Source organism: Nannospalax galili, unplaced genomic scaffold, assembly GCF_000622305.1.
Source record: "Nannospalax galili isolate Female #2095 unplaced genomic scaffold, S.galili_v1.0 scaffold527, whole genome shotgun sequence".
NCBI classification, from domain to species: Eukaryota; Metazoa; Chordata; class Mammalia; order Rodentia; family Spalacidae; genus Nannospalax; species Nannospalax galili.
The window spans coordinates 405,841-424,049 of record NW_008355476.1 but is presented as its reverse complement, the minus strand read 5'-3'; the positions used below and the strand labels follow the sequence as shown (position 1 = coordinate 424,049).

Sequence of the window (18,209 nt, the reverse complement as noted above, 5' to 3'; positions counted from 1 at the left end):
CCTCTGCCTCCCAAGTGCTGGGGTTAAAGGCGTGTGCCACCACGCCCGGCTACTTCCTTCTAATTTTTAAGATGAAATCTTATAGCTGCATTACTCAAAACCCCACCCAAACATAGGCAATGACCCAAATTCTGCATCACTGGAGTTCCCAAGAGTCCTCCTTCTGTTAGAAACTGTTTACTGGCTAGATAATTTTAGGGAGAGACCTTCAGAATCTTATAAGATGCATGTTTCCTGAGTTTTGTGAATCTCCTTCCTCCCTCCAGGTGAGACTGTTTCAATCCAGACCAAACAGATATTCGACACTCCATCTCTTTCCCCATCTCTTATGTTCTTTATGCACCTTAGAATTATTCTAAGCCTTGGAGTGGGTGATATTTATGTATATTTTCTCCCATGTTTGGATTAACATTGGGCTGCTATGCCACAGCAACAGGCACTTATTCTCAGCAGTCTATGAACCCTTGACCGAGTAACCACCACCCACTGTGAAAAATTTCCCTCCACAACTGAGGCTGACAGCATCAGTAGTCTAAGGGCATAAACACAGATGTTGAGAAAGCAAGTTGACAAGCATATTATACCTGTTTAGGAAGTCGTGGCAGTATCTCCTTACTGTGGCCTATTACCTCCACAGCCACAGGTTTTTATCCTGGCTTAGAATACTAAATACGAGTTTTGTCCTGAGGAACAAACCTTAAATTTAACCAGAAACTAGGTGTTTGCATACGTAACATTCTTTCCACTATAGTACCAGTGGGCACAACTTTTCTGAAATGTCAACAGTGTAGCATACAGGTTCTATAACCAAGTAGGGCTGATAGCAACAATTCTCCCCCAGCAGCCTACAAAGAGCCTTTTGACACTAGAAAGCCAGCCAGCAAACAGCAAGCTTCCAGCTCAGACTCTCCTTGATTTCTCCAAGTTCTGAAAACAAAGTGTATGGTATCTTCATCAATAGGATCTCTAAGTCTGACATGCAACCAACAGCAGTGGCAAAACCCCTCACAACTCATAGGGAGGTTGTCAACCTCCAGCACTGGGATTTTCACTCAACAATCTTACGGGTTTTGAAAGCTAAGGAATGGCCTATAGGTGTTGCTTGCTGTTTTCTCAAGTCAAACCAGAGCTGTAACCCAGATCCTGGTGGAGTCTACTGTTACAGACCGGATATGAAATGTTCCCTACAGGCTTGTGTGTTTCAGCATTTGGCTTCATATGGTATTGTTTTAGAGAGGTTGCAAAGCCTTTTAGACATGATGCCTAGATAGCATGGTCAGATAAATAGGGCAATACAGGAAAGGCTAGAGGGTTATAGCCTGCCCTGTAGTTTAGGGTTTGCATTTTCTGCCCCCTGATCTGCCCAAATGTGAGCAAGCACTGGCTGCCACGAGTTGCCATTCCTAGTTATGCCCAAGGCCGTGGACCTCAAACCATGAGAGATGCATACACCACCCCCTAGCCAAATAAAAGCCCATTATCTACAGCATCTTCTGTTTCTGGAACAGGCTCTATACTGCCTAATTAAGGACTCAGATCCTATATAGCCAGGTCCCTGCCCACATCACCCACTCCCTGGGCAACCATTCTTCCCCAAGAACAATGCCTCGGTCTACTGCCTGCACAGGCCGACCATTTCTGGCTTCAAAGTCCTTTGCGGAAAGCCTCACTATCCTTCACTAGTCGTAGACGTGGGTGTCCACCTGTTCCCAGACCACAGAAGCACACAGAGGAGCTCCTTCAAGGCAAGTCCTCCACTGCCGCATCTCTGCCTCCTCCCAAGGGCCTACTCGGTTATCTCAGTCCCCAGTGCTCTGAAAAAGGACCATCAATCTCATCTTGGTATTTTTCTTTTCAGGGAAAGAAACTGAGGACGTCCGATGAGAGCCCCGACGCAGGTTGGGGCAAAGCCGAGCTCAAAACCTCACTCAACCTGCAGTCCGGCGCGTGTACAGTTTCCACCTCAGGTGGAAGAGCACCTGTTTTTCTTAGCATCCGCAGCCTGGACTCAGCTGTGGGAAGACTCCGAGACGGGGGCGAAGCCTACCAGGATCCGGAGAGACTGGGCAGTGCGTGGCAGGTCTACCGGGCGGGCACCCAGCACTTCCGGAAGAGGAGGAATTTGTATCCGAGGGGCCGATCTTCCTGGATGGATCTGGACTGACAGGGAGTTCCAGGACTCTCCTGCCGCGGAGACACTTTCCGTGTGAGTGTTGCTTGCGCCCTTCTAGGCGGCAGGGAAGGAGTCTGTAGGTGGAGGGGACAGCTCCCTCCCCAGTCCCGGAGGCCGCTGGGCTGCGCACGCTGGGCCCCCCCCCCCTAGGCGGAGCGCGACCGTGGCTGAAAGTGCGCCCAGTCCTGGGAAGGAGGTTGCAAAAGATGCGCTGTGTTCAAGCCTAATGAAGCTTATCACATCGTACCGTATCATATATCATAAAATATATATCTTTCACGCAAGTCTTCACCTTTAGTAGTCAAACACCCACCTTTGCCCTTGGTATACTTTTTTTTTTTAAACGGGGCTGGAGAGATGGCAGAGGACCAAAATTGATTCCCAGCACGCACGTCACATCCACCTGTAACTCCAGTTCCAGGGACTGCGATGCCTCTGCCCTTTTCAGGCACTTGCACATGCCTGCACATACACAGACACACCTAGTTAAAAAATAATAAAATATTTTTTTAATTTACTATTTAAGCATATTGCAATCTTAAAATCCTATAATTTCAATGACCCTTTAGGTGACAGATTTGATTCGTATCATATTTGTGGCAGCAAAGCAGTTCATCTCTACAAACTGAGATGAAAACTCTACTGCAAATATGTTCAGCCTTTTGAAGGGGAAAACTAGTGTATGAAAAGTAGGAAGAACCTGACTGAGGAAGAAGGCAGGTCAGGAAATGTTTCAGGTAGAAAACACTGGTTTGTTGTTTGTGTTTTCATAGATTTCAGAAGCTTTGAAAAAAAATTGATATCTTGGCAAATGACACATCAATTGATTGTTAACACTGAAAAAGAAGAGACACAAAAATACTTAATAACTCAAATGAAAGGTCATCAGGTTTCTCTGAAAATTCTTCCCGAATACTAAGAAACTCAGAAATCAAAAAACTGGGGTAATGGCTCAGCAGGTAAAGTGCTTGCTGTACAAGTATGAGAGGACTAAATTTCAGATTTCCAGCACTCATGACATGGGGTGGACAGGACAGCCTGCCTGTGTTCCCAGTACAAGAGGTGGAGGATCCTAGAGCAATCTGGCTAGCTAAAATAGCTGAATTGTGAGCTCTAGGTTCAATAACAGACCTTGACCTTAAGGTGTAGAGTGGCAAAGAAAGGTATCTGCTGTCAACCTCTGGCCTCTAATACACATATGCGTACACCTGAACATGCACACACACCACACACAAAAATCAAAGGATTTATATTTCCATATTTTAAAAATAATAGATGAGAAATCATGCTGGTGCCATTAATGACTAGGCATATTATCAGCAGACACAAGAACATTTAGAATGTAGTATGAAGTTTAGTACCTCAATGTGTACTTTAAAAATTAATGAAAATACAGATTTTGTCATTTTATTTTTGAGACAGAAATTCAGGTAGCCCAAGTTTGCCTGAAGCTTGCTATGTAGCCAGTGTGATGGTTTGAATGAAAATGTCCCCCATAGGCTCCAAGTATTTGGACATTTTGACCCCAGATGGTGGTGTTGTTTTGGGAGGTTTTAGAAGGTGTGGCTATCCTGGAGGAAGCATGTCACTGGGGGTGAACTTAGAGAGTACTTAAGCCTTGCTGGATCTCCAGTTGCTCTCTTGCTTCCTGTGCCTGCGTGATAATGTGAGAGCTTAGCTTCTGCTACTTCTGCTCCAGCTGCCTCCAATCACCTCCAGCCACCATGGCTCCCTGCCATGATGGACTGTAATTCCCCTGGAACCATAAGCTCAAATAAACTCTTCCTTCTATAAATTGCTTTGGTCAGTGTTTCTATCACAGTAACAGAAAAGTGACTAATACAGCCAATGATAATGTTGAAGTCAGACCAATTTGATGTTTATGTTCAGAGACATTAGTTTCTTATGTTCATAACTGTTCTTTAAGGGAAGATTTGACATGGGTGATAAATTGCCATCTGCTTTGAATATTTTTTAATTTTATTACATTATTTTATGTGTATGTATGTGTCATACACATGCATGCCAGGGAGCAAATATGGAGGTCAGAGGACAAGTTGCAGGAGTCAGTTTTCTCCTTCCACCAAGTGGATCCTTATTTTGATTATCTGTAACTTCATACCATTAACCAAATAAATAACTTCACATATAAATGTTTTTGTAATGATAATTAGTACATGAATATATTGGCGAGTCAAAAATTGACATTCATCTTCACAGATACATGAACCGTCTTCACAGAAGTGTGTTGAAATGTCACTTGGTGCTATCATTTGTAGAATGTCAATGAAAGATGTTTTGTTAAATGTCTGAAATATTAACAGAAAATTTCAACATTAAAGAAAACATTGACTTTTTTTTCCTGGTTATAAATTTAATATATGTTCATTATACAAGGGTTTAAAACACAGAATGGAATAAAGAAGAAAATGTATTCTTAGTCCTACCCGGTTATATTGGATAGCTTTAGTTGTCAACTTGACCTGGGTGGAGGGAGCCTCAGTTGGGAAATTGGCTCCATTGGACTGGCCTGTGGCCATGTCTGTGGGTTATTTTCTTGATTTTTGAGTGACATGAGAGGGCCCAGCCCACTGTGGGTGGTACCACCCCTGGGCAGGTGGGCCTATGTTATATAAAAAAATCAGTTTGACCAGGGGCCAGAGGAGCAAGCAGCATTCCTCCATGGCCTGTGCTCCAGCTTCTGCCTCCAGGTTCCTGCCCTGAGTTTCTACCTTGGGCTCCCTAATGAACTGTGACCTTGGAGATGTAAGCCAAATAAACCCTTTCTTCCCCAAGGTGGTTTTGGTCAGAGTATTTTGTCACAACAATGGAGATACAAGCTAGAACATAAATTGGTACGAGGAGTAGGGTATTGCTGTGACAGACCTGACCTTGGTGTTTTGTAGAGCATTGTAGAAGTATTTGGAACTTTGACCTGGAAAAGCCACTGAGTGCTCAGAGTGTTGCTGTGGAGCTTGGAACAGTTATGCTGAAAGAGTTGTGGATGATGGAGGCCTCACTTGTGAAGCTTCAAAGGGAAGTGGAGGCTATCAGGGCTGTTTGTGTGATATCATGAATTGAGAATCTGTGGGTTCCAGGCAGTGGGGGCTGAAGAATCATCTGTGATTAAGAAGAGATCAGAGGGCTGGAGAGATGGCTCAGTGGTTAAGAACACTGGTTGTTCTTGCAGAAGACCTGGGTTCTAATCCCAACACCCACATGGCAGCTTACAACTGTTTGTAACTCTAGTCCCAGGGGATCCGACAGCCTCTTCTGACCTCCATGGGCATTGCATGACATGGGTGCACTTACCTACATTCAGGCGATACATGCATACATATAAAAATAAAAAATAATAAACAAAATAAAATTTTTTAAAAAAAGAAGAGATCAGAACCACTGAAGTGAACCCTTCTACTGGGACAATTGATGCTTGTTAGCTGGGGCTGAAAAATAAGCTTTAAGTAACAAGAGACCAGCATCACTGAAAAACATCTTCTGGGAAGTATTTCCTCAGGGTCAGCACAGAGTTGGTTGAGAGGGGGCCTCAGCCTCCATCTCAAGCTGGAAGCGGGACTTGGTAATGTGTAAGAGTCTCCTGCATGGTTCTGGTATTGAAAGCATGAAGGGGTCACAGAGAGCAACTAAGCAACTGAGGCTTAACACCCTGAGAAGCCAGGAAAGACTATTAGTGAAAGTACGGCCTCAGTTGTAGTGAAGACCCCAGGATTGAAGGGGTCATGGAGAGAATCTGAGGGTCTGGACCATAGGATGACCACCAAGGCCAGTAGCAGCTGTGGAATGGAGCCAGCCTGGGCCTTTGAGATGAGCTGTGTGTGCTGTGGATGGCAGAGTCAGAGAAGTGGAGCTGCCAAAACCCTTTGGAGCCCAGAAAATCATGAGTGAATCCCAGATGTCCAGCCTTGAGCTACTTTGCTGGACTTAGGTTCTGCTTAGGTGTGCCCAGTTCTTCCCTTTTGAAATAAGACAGCACTTATGTGATGGTTTGAATGAGAATATCCCCCATAGGCTTCAAGTATTCAAACATTTTGTCCCCAGATGGTGGTGTTGTTTTAGGAGGTCTTGGGCCATGTTGGAGGAAACACATCACTGGGGGCAGGCTTAGAGAGTTCTTAAACCTTGCCAGATCTCCAGTTGTGCTCTACTTCCTGTAGCTTCTGCTCCTACTCCAGCCACCTCTGCTGCCATGCCTCCCTGCCATGATGGACTGTTGCTCCTTTGGAACTGTAAGCTTAAATAAACTGTTCCCTTTGTAAGTTCCCTTGGTCATGGTGTTTCTATCACAGCAACAGAAAAGTAACTAATAGAGTAATTGGTACCAGAGAGTGGGCTTTTGTCTGTGAAGAACATAACCATGTGGGGTTTTAGAGGAATATGGGCTAGAAAGCATTGATTGCTGTAAGCAGAGCTTAATAGGCCATTCTAGTAGGCACCTGGAAGAAAGTAGTACTGAGAACAATGTAGGTTCAGAGGAAAATAAGGACTTAAGCAGCAACTGGGATATTTTGGCAAAGAGTCTGGCTGGAGTCTGCCCACAGCTAAAAAACTTGCCTGAGGCTAAGTTGAAAAGCAATGGACTAATTTCTTTGGTGGAGGATATTCAAGACAGTAAAACATAGAAATGGTGTCATGGCTATTAATGATGAATATTATGTAGCTCTACACTAGAAAAGAACAAATGGGGCAGAAAGAAATACAGAATGTACAGTTTGGATTGAAAAAGAGCACTAGGAAATTAATGTTGGAGCCAAGGCATGTGCTGAAGGAGAGGCTGTCTTTAATAAAGAGATTAAAATGATCAAGGAGAGAACTAGAGATTTTCATTTAAACAATGGAGAGAGTATCTCCAGGGCAAGACCACACCCAGCTAAGGCTGTGATAGGAAAATACTGCAAGGGATTTCTACTAGAAAACCACTGAAGGAAAAAGCTTCTAAAGTGGATGAAGCAGGCTGGGGTCCATCCCAAACTTGCAGTCAGACATGGTGGTGTCCTTCTCCTGGTGCTGGCTTTAGAGGCATGAAAGATGCAAGAGTGAAGGGGTCATTAGTTCTTCCTCCTCAGTTTCAGAGATCCTCCAAGGCCAGGCAGCATGCAGCATGGGCATCTCTGCATAAAGAAGGCCCTGAGAGACCATTGCATGAAGCTGTGAAGGTGAAGCCTGGTTGTCAGTGGAGACCCCAAGAAGATGTTTGTGATGCCAGAGATGTGAGTCATATACCAAGGAGAGCTGCATACAGAGAGTGGTACCAGCCTAAGCGAGAGATGTATGTTTCACAACTGCAAAGCTGGAGAGACTGAGCTACCTAAGCCCTTTGGAAATAAAGTTCCAGAAGTTGGACATGGAGCTTCTGGATTTGGTGTTTGCCCTGCTGTTTTCAGTCTTATTTTGGTCCTGTATTTTCCTCACTATGCCCCTATTCCTCCCTTTTGGAATGGGAATGTGTATCCAGTTCCACTGTATGCTGGGAGTATGTAATTTGTCTTTTGATTTTAAAGGGGCTTGCAGTTAAGATATTTACCTGAGTCTCAGAAGAGGCTTTAGACTGTGGAGTTTTGAATAGTATTGAGACTGGTAAAGACTACGGGGACTTTTAAGGTTAGACTAAAATGCATTTTACATTTTATATGGTCATGAGACTATGGGAGCGAGGGAGTAGAATGTGATGGTTTGAATGAGAATGTCCCCCATAGGCTCCAAGAATACAAACATTTTGTCCCCAATCGATGGAGTTGCTTTGGGAGATCTTGGAGGATGTGGCCATGTTGGAGGAAGCACATCAGTAGGGGTGGGCTTAGAGAGTTCTAAAGCCTTGCCAGATCTCCAGTCTCTCTCTGGTTTTCTGTGCCTGCTTGAAGATGTGAGAGCTTAGCTTCTGCTCCTACTCCAGCCACCTCTGCCCCCATGCCTCCCCACCATGATGGATTTTTGCCCCTTTGGAACCATAAGCTAAATAAACTCTTCCCAAGTTTCCTTGGCCATGGTGTTTCTATCACAGCAACAGAAAAGTAACAAATACAACTTGTTTTAGGTTTTACAGGAGCCCACAGGGACTTTTTTTTTTTTTTTTTGGTCTTTTTGAGACAGGGTTTCCCTGTAGCCCCAGCTGTTCTGGAACTCACTATGTAGACCAGGCTGGCCTCAAACTCACAGAGATCCACCTGCCTCTGCCTCCCAAGTGCTGGGATTAAAGGTGTGTGCTACCACACCCAGCTAGTTAAGAGACTTTTAAAAGAGACTATGGACTTTTAAGTGTTTGGATTTTTTTAAGGACTGTGGGACTTTTATGGTTGTACTGTCTTTTGCTGTGATATTGTTAACATCTTATCATGGAGCTCTGTTGAGACAAGGCTTGCTGACCATATTAAACTTTGTGTACTTGAGAACAAAGTATTCCAACCCAGAAGGCCTTTCTGCAGGGGGAGAAGAGAAAGAAAACCTTTATTGAATAGGTAAGTCTGCAGTGCTGTGTGCAGTGCTGTGTCATCACAGGTATTTCCCTTGGTTGCTAGAAGAGTTACCCTGTAGTGTAGTCAATGGATACACCTGCCCATGCTCCTAATAACAGTCCTTATTTGAGGACAGTGCTCACCTTCCATCCAGAGCACCTGCCTCACTGTGTTTGCCAAGTGGCCTTAAGCAAAGTGGTAATGTAGCAGATCTGGAGAGGAATCGTGGTGGAATGGTGGACATAAAACATTAACCCCATGGCCAGGAAAGAAAGAGGGAGCAGGAAAATTTGTGCCCTTTAAGATTACACCCCAGACCAGTGTGGTGGTGCATGCCTTTAATCCCAGCACTTGGGAGGCAGAAGCAGATCTCTACGAGATTGAAGCCAACCTGGTCTATAGAGTAAGTTCCAGGCCAGGTAGGACTGCAGGAAGACCCTGTCTCAAAGATGATAAAAAAAAAAAAAGATTATACCCTAAGTGATCTACTTCCTAAAACTAGGTTCTACCTCAAAAGTCTCCATCACTACCCTATGGCACCACCATCTTGGATCAACCCTTCAACATAGGAATTTCTTGGATAAATTCTAAATGTAAGCCATTACAGTGCCTACCTGAGCCCCTTCCCAGCCTGTTTTCATCTCTACCTCATCACCTCCATCCCAGAGTCAACATCCCCTCCGCTAAGGCATAGAAGCCTGATAAGCCACAGTTTTCTGTACTTATAATTTGTGTGAGCTCTTGGGCCTTCAGAAGCTCCAGTACTACAACTGAGCTTTGGGTTTCCCTTACAGTTTGGCTGAAAGCTTCCATTCTGGGAGTCAGTCTCAGGGACGGATTGAAATGAACAATGATTATACTTATAAAAGCCCTTAATACCACTGAATTGTATACTTAAACATGGTTGTGCTATACTAGTAAAACCCAGGAATAATGTGCAAGTTGTCAGAATTAACCCAGTGTCACTTTATTCAATTCCTAAATAAATCAATGAAGAAAGCCAACTGGTTACAAAGGAAAGGTCTCCAGAATGTGTGCCCCAAAGCAAGAAGCAGTCACCAAGGACCCTTCAAGAGCCACACCAATTTCACTGCTGCCCCATTGGAAGGTGTATCCAATGACTGTAGGCTCAAGGTGGGAGGGGCCCCATTCTGGCTATGATTCTGTGAAATCCTAGATTTTAATCCATGTAGCCAACAATTATTGCTTCCAAAATCTTTTTTTTAATATTAAAAAACATTTTATGTATATGAGTGTACTGCCTACATGTAGGTAAATGCACCTGTGTCATGCAATGCCTGCAGAGATTAGAGGAGGGTGTTGGGTCCCCTGGAACTGAAGTTACAGATAGTTGTTAGCCACCATGTGGGTGCTGGGAACAGAACTCAGGTTCTCTGCAAGAGCAGCCAATGCTCTTAACCACTGAACCATCTCTCCAGTTCCTGTTTCCAAAATCTACACAACCCTCTTCCTTTATCTTTCTTTCCCCCACAACTGGAAAGCACACAGTTTGCCATAGCATGTATAGATTATTGTCAGGGCTTCTGCAGGAGAATCAGGCTCTGTGTGCTTTTTATCGAGATTTAAAAAAAGAGGAACTGGATCCCCAATAAGCCTTTTCCATGGCATCTCGCTGTGGACACTTTTAAGCTCAGAACTGGGGGTGACATGTTAAGAGTGAGGAAGGGATGTCAAGGTTCACAGGCAGACTGTGTGGTCAAGGCTAGAAAAAGGGACCTAGGGCCCTATGGCCTCTGTCAGAGCAGTGTGGCCTCCCAGGAAGTAAGGGTGTAAGTCAAATTCATTGCTGGGAGTGTTGGGACCCCAGATGGGGTACCCAACGTCCACAGGAGGCCGCTCCCCAATAACTCAGTCCTCAGACCAGGAGATGCAACAAGCAAGAGGATTTATTGGCATTTTGCAAAACGGACTCCTGCCTCACTCAGAGGACAGAAGCCCAGAGCCCAGTTCACAGGTTTCTTTTAAAGGCAAAAACTACAAGCGGCGGCTATGTGCCAAGCAGAGGTGGGGGGCATTTCTGGGATGATTTCCAGCTTGGGCAGGGAGCATGAAAAAGGTCAGCTCAGCTTGTTCTTAGCAGTTAGAATTATTTTTCATTTTTACTTCCTTGTACAGTTTTTCTCAGGCCTGGGAGATTTTAGTTTAAATCCATCATTTTGGAGGGACTTGGGTCCATCAGGAGGTGCACATGGCATCCAATCCCCTCCTCCCATGGTCCTTGTGACAGCCTGAGGAAAAAATTCTCCAAACCCTGGTTTGAAGAATCTTAACGAGTTTATTGGACTTGCTAACTGAGCTTGGGATGCCCGTTTACTTACAGACAAGCGGGCGCCCTCCATTCACAGCTGTGTTTGAAAGTCCACACTCAGACATAAATCCTGTGGTTCTCAACAGCCCCACAAAATAGCAAGAGATCAGCCTCATCCTTTTCCCAGCTTTTGTAACCTTAGCCCCTCCCCTGCAAGAGGCTATGGTCAACTGATTGGCTGGAAGAGGGAAGGGGAGTGGCTTCTTAGCAGAGCGTGGGAAGGAGGCGGGTCCATGGCTTGTCATCACAGGGTCAGAGGAACATCCTCTAGGTCACACAGGGTGATCTTGGAGGTCAAGGTCCCATTGGATTCCTATTAACCTGGGAAGTATATGTTCCTCTGGAAACCAACAGGAGTGAGGAGGCCCAGATTATCTCCCTTATTTCAGAAGTCAATGAGGATGTCATCAGAGTTCTGAGTCCTCAAAGCAGGATGTATTCCCCAGTTTCTTCATTCTTTTCTGTTGCCCATCAGTACAACAATCAACCTTCCCATAATTAACATAGAAAGTGGGGAGCAGGGCTCAGAACATCTGCACTCTTATCATCTTTGTAAATTCATTAATACAGAGGTGGATAGATACCTGCTGCTGCTTACCAATACCCATGCCAACTTTGGTCAATAGTCACAAGTGACTCATGCTCAGTTCCTGGCCATGCTGTGTGCCTGTTCCTGTCAGGAAGACAATATTCTAGGTCTGCTGGTGGTGTTCCATTTGTATCAGGAATGCTGGAACCACCCCAAGATTACCACTGTCCACCTGAGCAGTCTGCAGCCTCCTGAGCTGTGGTTCCAGCTGTATGCTCAATGGGGCACCGTTCAATTGGCAGAGAAAAAGGAAAGTTATAGTTTCAACTATGGCTGGAGAGCATCCTACATCCCATCCCAGTGGTGGAAGAAAGGTAACACTGAGCACAGAGATACAGAAAAGCCATGGGGGGTTCCAACCCACCGTCAGGACACACTGGACCAGAGGCCATTGAGTTTATGAAAACATGGAGGACCAGGAAAGCCCACAAGCCCCCTGCCCTTCACCTTGATTTGTGCTACTTCTAGGTTAACATGACCCAAACTCTACATGGGAGCACCTACACTCTCTGCTCCCCACCTTGGGTTCCTAGTTCAACTTCTGCTTAACAATAAAAGTGTTAGAGACAATATCAAAATGTCCTGAGAAAGAGTGACCCATGCTCTCATGAGCATTATGAGAGGCTAACATGGGGCTCTGACCAGAAGTTAGCCACTGTGAGTCACCCCATCCTCCACCAGGACCTCAGTTCTGGCCACTGGTTGATATGAGGAAGCTGTAGGCAGCACCTACAGGCCGGTCCTGAGCTCTCCAAACCTGATCTCTCCCTATGTTTCCAGAACATCCTGTTTCCAGGATGCTAGTTTCCAGAACACTTTACCAGGGGCTTCTGCAGCGTGCAGCCTGCACACCAGGGGACCCTTGTCTTGACAGGAATTGTCTTGCCATGGTTCTAGGTATATCTCTTCCTCCTCCTCTTCCTCCTCCTCCTCCTCTTCTGCTTCCTCTCCTGCCCTGTCTGACTCATGTTCCATGTGACTAAAGACTAAGGTGCACATGGCTCCATCAGACCCATCATTTAGCTTCTCAGTGAAAAGTGAACTTATGCCTCATGTATATCTGGAATGGATGTGAGCCCTGAATAACCAGGACCCTGCAGGTGTCAGCCATCCACTCCCTTGAGAATCCTCCTTTTCCAAGGATTGTGCCTTGGTCCTGCAGTTAGCTCCTCTCAGTACCCATGAGGCCAACCTCTTTGGGGGTCTTGCTCTGGGTACCCCTCTTGGGAAGCCTCACTATCTGTATCCTGAGTGCTCAGCATTTGACCCCCTTTCATTCTTGTCATAGCTGTGAGGGTGTTGTTCCACTTTCCCTTGGCCCCAAAGCTCCCTCAAATCTCCTTCAAAGAAAAAAGTCCCATCTTAGCTTCCTCTCCACCTTCTTCAGAGTCTGCCAAGCTACAGTAGGCCTGAGTGAAAAGATGCAGATATGCACTCATTGCCAGCATGAGAGGGGACCGCAGGACTCTCACTGGCTTGCAATGCAGGTCAGGGCTGGGGGCAGAGGACACAGGGCAGCTCTGCAGAGAAAGGCTCCTCTCTTTGTCAGTTTCACCTCTCTCAGGGAGGCGGCACTTCAACTAACCCAAGTGAGAAGTATGATGTGCTGGCTCTGAGTAGCCACTAGAGTTCATGAAGCTGTCCTCTCTCCAGGGGCTGTCATCTGGACAGAAGCGCTGCTGACTGAAAAGGACATGTGCAGCATTGACAGTGCTGAGTGAGGGCCTGATGGTGAGGAGGATCCATTGCCAAGGAACAGGCACAGTTTGGGCAGAGAGAAGCCCAGCTGTGAGGACCTTGTTGCTGGGGCAGACATGTGAGCCCAGGGTGAATGACCAGACCCTAGGCTCCTGCTAGCAGGTATGTGCAGGGACCAGGCTGGACTTCAAAGAAGGTTATTTCAGTTTGCTTTGTATTGCTGTAATAAAAACACTCTGACCAAAAACAACTTGGGGAGGAAAGAGTTTGTTGCACTGCACACTTCCAAGTGACAGTTTGGGGGAAATCAGGGCAAGAACTCAGAGCAGGAACTTGGAGCAGGACCTGAAGCAGAAACTATGGGGGAGTGCTGCTTACTGGCTTGCTCCTCTGGCCTGTGCTCAATTTGCTTTCTTATTCACCCGGGACCACCTGCCCAGGGGTGGCACTGCCCACAGTGAGCTAGGCCCTGCCACACCACTCAGTAATCAAGAAAATGCCCCACAGACAGGGCCAATCTGATGGAGGAAGTTCCCCAGTTGAGGGTCCCTCTTCCCTCTATCCGGCACAAGTGGGGAGCCCACACGGTGGGAGATAGTACAGCCTGTGGTGGAGAGGAAGAGTGAGAGGGGTGGCATGCCTCTCTTCAGGGTGACAAGCCTTGGGCATCCACACCCTTCTCTGCTCTCCAGATTATTAACCCAGAGAACTCCAGCCAGTGGTACTGCCCAGATCCATGACCCTGAGGTTTATGATTATCAAATACACAGGAGCCAGCCAATGAGGTGCCTGTCCAAGTCTGCTCCCCAGAGATCAAGAAGGCCTAGACTGTCCCTCCTACATGCCACCACAAGCTGATACCATTGTGGACACACTCTTGGCTCTGTAGTAATAGGTAAGAGAACACATGTGCAAGGCTAGGGGGTCTCACTGTGAGCCTGGAGTCTCACAACTTTTGCAGACATTCAAGAATGAGGTGTTTTAGTGACTGAACTTTATCAGCTCAGAATTTAAACCTTTGTAATCGATGGAAAGGAGGTTTTGCTGAAATACACACGGAAACAGTGTTCCTTCAATGTAGAGACCATGAATAGGGAACAAAGGGTCCATCTGCCACACTGTGCTGTATTTATGTGCCAAGAAGTTCAGAAGACTTCTATAAGGGTAAAGAGGGGTAAAATCAATGGTAGTGTCCTGCTTCTTCTTGGGTGACAGCAGAAAGACATACTGTGACAGCGATTCCTTGGTTCCTGGGAGGCTGGGAGTGAAAGGGTTAGGGGACTCGTATGACTTCTCTCTCTTCTGCAGAGTTCAGGCAAGGTGTGAAGGCAGGTCTAGGTGTCTCCTGTGGATGCTGAGACTTGGGACCCAGAAGTCTCACCATGGCTCCTTATTACATCTGCAAATGTAACAGTGAGTGACAGTAAAAATGTCGTGGAAGTGTTCACCAGAGGCATGGAGGAGCACATCCCTACCACCTTCTGCTACATGTTGATGCTGCCCCGAACCCTCCTACTGTTACTTGGGGTGCCCCTTGTCCTAGTCATGGTGTCTGGCTCCTGGCTGCTGGCTGTTGTGAGTAGTTTCTTTCTGCTTCTATTCCTGTGGCTCCTTGCCAGACAGCCGTGGAAGGAGTATGTGGTCATGTCCTTGCAAACAGACCTGGCTGACACCACCTGAGTACACGTGGCTCCTGCTTCTGGGTGGCCTGAGTCTGGGGACCAGGTAGTGGGCATAGTGGGTGCTGTTTGTCAAGGATCCACCTCTAGGGAGGAAGCAGCTGCAACTCCTTCACTTTGTGTCCTTGGAGAATTGAGGACAGGGCATAGCAAAAGCTCTGGTTAGAACTGTCCTGCAGTTTGCACGGGACTAGGGCTACAATGACTTTACCCTTGAGACAAGCATCTTGCATGCAGCGAGGCGCTGAGGTGCTGCTCTACCTGAGCATGGGCTTCCAAAAGACAGGCCAGTACTTCATGAGTGTGTTCTGGAGGCTAGTGGCAAATCCTACAATTCAGTTAAAGTACTCCCTTCTCCCTAGGAAGGGGGTGGGGGCTATGATCTCTGCTCCTGTGCAACAGTCAGGATCCACTCTGCTCTTCCATAGGAACCAGTAAACCCTGCCATTACAGTGCTATAAACAATAAAAGCACATTGCTTGTGTACACTGAAGTCTAATGCATTTGTGTTAAGTGGGTTTTAAGGCCTTTGCTCCACTCTGGGTTCACCAGGGTGCCTGGGATTCACTTTTCTAGCATCACATTACTATTGCACAAAACAATGTGATATGAATGTCTGTTTCATTTATGACCGTGGACCAGTTTCTGCTGGGCTGGGGATGAGGGACAGCTTGTCCAGTCTCAGGACACCTACACAAGCATCCTGGTTGGTTAAGTGGTCTGTGCACCATGTTGTTCTAGCTCTGACAAGGCTCAAGTTCTTTCCAGAGCAGTGACAGCTAAAGCAGAAATAAGCAAAGCCCTTTCCAAACTTTGCAGGTGTCACCCATAGAATATCTCAAGCTGTTTACAGGATTTCCAGAGTCACAGACCAAGGCTGGTTGTGGCACTGTGAGAAAGGGCTAGCAGAGTCCTCCAAGTTTTTGTCACATAAGAAGGTATGATGTTGACTGGGATGGTATGAGAGGAATTATGGAAGAGGCCTGAATGCGGTAACTAACACCTCATGGTGGCCAGTCTTAATAGGCTCATTCTCGTGGGGTAACACAAGAGAATGCAGGCCAAGTATGAAGTGTTCTGCATTTCCAGGAAGAGCATGTGGGGATAGGAGAGTCCTAGAGCTCCCGCTCCTGGAGTTCAGGCTGGACCCTGAGTTCAAAGGCTAGAAACCATGACATCCTGCAAGCCTCTGCTAAATGGCTAGGGTGGGCTATGGCTCTGTGCTGATGTTTGCAAGGCTGTCACTCTTTCTCAGCTAGTTCACCTCTAAAGCTGGAATGCTATTAGGAATGTGGGATATCTCACTCAGTCTTCCAACCCACAGGCTGAAGACTGCTGATCACAAGAGTCCAGATGCCCCTGAGCCAGTAATTTGCAACAATTTGATAATATTGGAGCTCCTCTCTCACCCTGGCATTGTCTCTGGCAAAGCTTGACTGAGAGGATCCACTGAGAGGATTGTCCTAGGCCTGACACCTGGCCTTGCCACATGTCAATTTCATCTATGTGGGAACCCCTTATTGTGTCACTACAAACATTCCTAGCCTGATTTCTAGGACCACAGGCCTACCTCTCCCTTCGCTAGTAGCTCTCCTTGACCTTGGCTGTCCATCCTAACCCAGGCTTCTGTGAGGCCTTTTCCCCACCCCAAATGATGGCACTGTTCATCCCAGGAGTCTGCCTCCTCCTGAGCTACTCACTCCCTGTAATGGCTGTAAGAGGAATCCAGAGTCCTTGTCTTTGTGACAAACGCGGGCAAGTCTCATTTATTCTTTGCTCTGTATCACCCTGTCTCCTAGCACTGCAGGTTTGGCCTGGTTACTCCAGGATGTGACCCAGAAAGGGATCCTGGGTGTTGGGTACCTAGAGAGCACACCCAGGACTGCACTGTGAGAAGGTACTGTGGCTTGACAGACTATTTGTAATGACTGCAGGTCCAGGGGCTCCACAGGTAACTGGAGGGATAGAACTAAGTGTGGACATGGGGAAGAACACAGAACTAACCATTCTTTTTAAAAAAATTTTTAATTGTATGAATATGAGTGTATTCACCTGCATGTATGTAAGTGCACCCATGTCACGCAGTGCCCATGGAGGTCAGAAAAGGGTGTTGGATCCCTTGGAACTGGAGTTACAGATGGCTGTTAGCCACCATGTGGGTGCTGGGAATTGAATCCAGGTCCTCTGCAAGAGCAGCCAGTGCTCTTAACTGCTAAGCCAGCTCTCCAGCCCCAGAGCTGACCATTCTTGAAGTTGGTGTGAATGAAACAAGATGAACAGTATCTGTTACTTCCACATGAAGTTTCCAACCCACTATGATACCCCCAGAGCTCCCTTCCACCTCTGCAGTGACCCAGGAGCCCCAGCACAGTGGGCTCCTAAAGCACTACTCTGGGTTTCTCCCTCATCCCCACTGCAAAGCAGAGAGAGATATTTCCTTCCACTGTACTGAGCCAGTGAGCTTTAAGGACCATTTGTTACTGCAGCTGAACTAACTCAAAAGTGCAGACTTCTCAACATCCATGCTCCCAGTCCCAGTAGGGACAAAAGCCTGTTTACTAGGTACATGTCTACTGCTGCTTTGGGACTGCAATGGTGGTGTTGAGTAATGACAGCAGAAACTGGATGGCCTTCAAGAAGGTAAATACTTACTATTTGGCTCTTCACAGAGGTTTGCTGACCCTTGACCAAATCCATCTTGGCTGATGCAATCAAAATACAAGATAAAGTGAGAAGAAAAACTATCAAATATAATTTAAAATTTTTTTGTTATTTTATGTGTATGAGTGCTATTATGCCTGCATGTATGTAAGTGTACCCACGTCATACAATGCCCAAAGAAGACAGAAGAGAGCATTGGCTCCTCTGGAACTATAGTTATGGATCATTGTTAGCTGCCATGTGAGTACTTGGATTTGAACCCGGGTCCTCTGCAACAGCAGTCAGTGCTCTTAACCACTGAGCCATCCTCTAGCCCCTCAAATATAATTTTATACTAGCTGTAACAATGCGGGCAAGTTAGTTAATATTTCTACAATCTTTTAGTTACCTGGTATGTAAAGAGGCTATGAAGACAGTATCTACCTAATAAGGTTGCTGTAAGAATTAAATGAATTCTTATTTATGGAGACAGATCTCAGACTGTAAGCTAAGCTGATTTGGAACTGGTGATGCAACCCAGACAGAATTCAAACTTGTGGCTTCCTCCTGCCTCAGATTCTGAAGTAACTGGAATACAAAAGCGAGCCACCCTACCCTGTTAAATAAATGA

At 46.2% G+C, this 18,209-nt stretch overlaps 1 pseudogene; it reads left to right on the top strand.

Moving 5' to 3' along the window:
* Nucleotides 1–11,628: 11,628 nt before the first annotated feature.
* On the top strand, nucleotides 11,629–15,376 carry LOC103749957 (annotated as a pseudogene).
* The last annotated feature ends 2,833 nt before the right edge of the window (nucleotides 15,377–18,209 follow it).